The 2,297-nt window shown below is 41.1% G+C and overlaps 1 non-coding gene across 1 annotated transcript; it reads right to left on the bottom strand.

The window, feature by feature from the left end:
• Positions 1–714: 714 nt before the first annotated feature.
• Positions 715–822, bottom strand: LOC148576366 (small nucleolar RNA R71). Its single transcript, XR_015903208.1, has one exon. It is a non-coding gene; the product is annotated as a small nucleolar RNA R71 (small nucleolar RNA).
• Between the last annotated feature and the right edge of the window lie 1,475 nt (positions 823–2,297).

Here is a 2,297-nt window from a genome sequence, read left to right as displayed (position 1 = left end):
TTATTTATTCATCTACTAACATCTCATCTCACATCTCAACCCTCCTCACAGTTATGTTTCTTCCATTATATTACATTCTTTGTCTCCCCCTCTTCTTCTACTCACACAGGGATCCCTATATTGTGGTATAAAGGATCCATATTATTATTATTATTTTTTCTGTGCCCTCTTCTTTGTCATATGAGCAGGAGCAAGGACAAGAATATTCTTGTTGAAGCAGATCCAGAACCTGAAAGGACTCTGAAGAGAAAATTAAGAGAAGTTAAATTACAACAATCTAGAGATAACCTTTCAGAAATTTTCGAACAGGAACAGGAGATGGCAGCCGAAAATAATAATAATGTAAGGAAGATGCTTGGTGACTTTACTGCATCTAATTCCAATTTACATGGAAGAAGCATCTCCATTCCTGCCATTGGAGCAAACAACTTTGAGCTGAAACCTCAATTAGTTTCTCTGATGTAGCAGAACTGCAAGTTTTATGGACTTCCATCTGAAGATCCTTTTCAGTTCTTAACTGAATTCTTGTAGATATGTGATACTGTTAAGACTAATGGAGTAGATCCTGAAGTCTACAGGCTCATGCTTTTCCCTTTTGCTGTAAGAGACAGAGCTAGATTATGGTTGGATTCTCAACCCAAAGACAGCCTGAACTCTTGGGATAAGCTGGTCACGGCTTTCTTAGCCAAGTACTTTCCTCCTCAAAAGCTGAGCAAGCTTAGAGCTGATGTTCAAACCTTCAGACAGAAAGAAGGTGAATCCCTCTATGAAGCTTGGGAAAGATACAAACAGTTGACCAAAAAGTGTCCTTCTGACATGCTTTCAGAATGGACCATCCTGGATATATTCTATGATGGTTTATCTGAGCTATCAAAAATGTCACTGGACACTTCTGCAGGTGGATCCATTCACCTAAAGAAAACGCCTGCAGAAGCTCAAGAACTCATTGACATGGTTGCTAATAACCAGTTCATGTACACTTCTGAAAGGAATCCTGTGAGTAATGGGACGCCTATGAAGAAGGGAGTTCTTGAAGTTGATACTCTGAATGCCATATTGGCTCAGAATAAAATATTGACTTAGCAAGTCAATATGATCTCTCAGAGTCTGCATGGAATGCAAGCTGCATCCAACAGTACTCAAGAGGCTTCTTATGAAGAAGAAGCTTATGATCCTGAGAACCCTGCAATAGCAGAGGTGAATTACTTAGGTGAACCTTATGGAAACACCTATAACTCATCATGGAGAAATCATCCAATTTTGTCATGGAAGGATCAAAAGCCTCAACAAGGCTTTAATAATGGTGGAAGAAACAAGTTTAACAATAATAAACCTTTTTCATCATCCACTCAGCAACAGACAGAGAACTCTGAACAAAATGCTTCTAATTTAGCAAATCTAGTCTCTGATCTATCCAAGGCCACTGTAAGTTTCATGAATGAAACAAAATCTTCCATTAGAAATTTGGAAGCACAAGTGGGCCAGCTGAGTAAAAGGATCACTGAAATCCCTCCTAGTACTCTCCCATGCAATACAGAAGAGAACCCAAAAGGAGAGTGCAAGGCCATTGACATAAGCACCATGGCCGAACCTACTAGGGGAGTGGAGGACGTGAATCCCAAGAAGGAAGACCTCCTGGGACGTCCAGTGATCAATAAGGAGCTTCCCTCTGAGGAACCAAAGGACTCTGAGGCTCATCTAGAGACCATAGAGATTCCATTGAACCTTCTTATGCCCTTCATGAGCTCTGATGAGTATTCCTCTTCTGAAGAGAATGAGGATGTTACTGAAGAGCAAACTGCCAAGTTTCTTGGTTCAAACATGAAGCTAAATGCCAAATTATTTGGCAGTGATACTTGGGAAGTTGAACCTCCCTTGTTCATCAATGAACTAAGTGATCTGGATCAACTGACATTGCCTCAGAAGAGACAGGATCCTGGAAAGTTCATAATACCCTGTACCATAGGCACCATGATCTTTAAGGCCCTGTGTGACCTTGGTTCAGGAATAAACCTCATGCCCCTCTCTGTAATAGAGAAACTGGGAATCTATGGGGTGCAAGCTGCTAAAATCTCATTAGAGATGGCAGACAGTTCAAGAAAACAGGCTTATGGACAAGTAGAGGACGTGTTAGTAAAGGTTGAAGGCCTTTACATCCCTGCTGATTTCATAGTCCTGGATACTGGAAAGGAAGAGGATGAATCCATCATCCTAGGAAGACCTTTCCTGGCCACAGCAAGAGCTGTGATTGATGTTGACAGAGGTGAAATAGTCCTTCAATGGAATGAGGACTCCCT

This window comes from Arachis ipaensis, chromosome B1 (assembly GCF_059453495.1).
Source record: "Arachis ipaensis isolate K30076 ecotype BB chromosome B1, ASM5945349v1, whole genome shotgun sequence".
In the NCBI taxonomy this organism is placed as follows: domain Eukaryota; kingdom Viridiplantae; phylum Streptophyta; class Magnoliopsida; order Fabales; family Fabaceae; genus Arachis; species Arachis ipaensis.
This window is presented reverse-complemented; position numbering and strand designations above follow the sequence as displayed.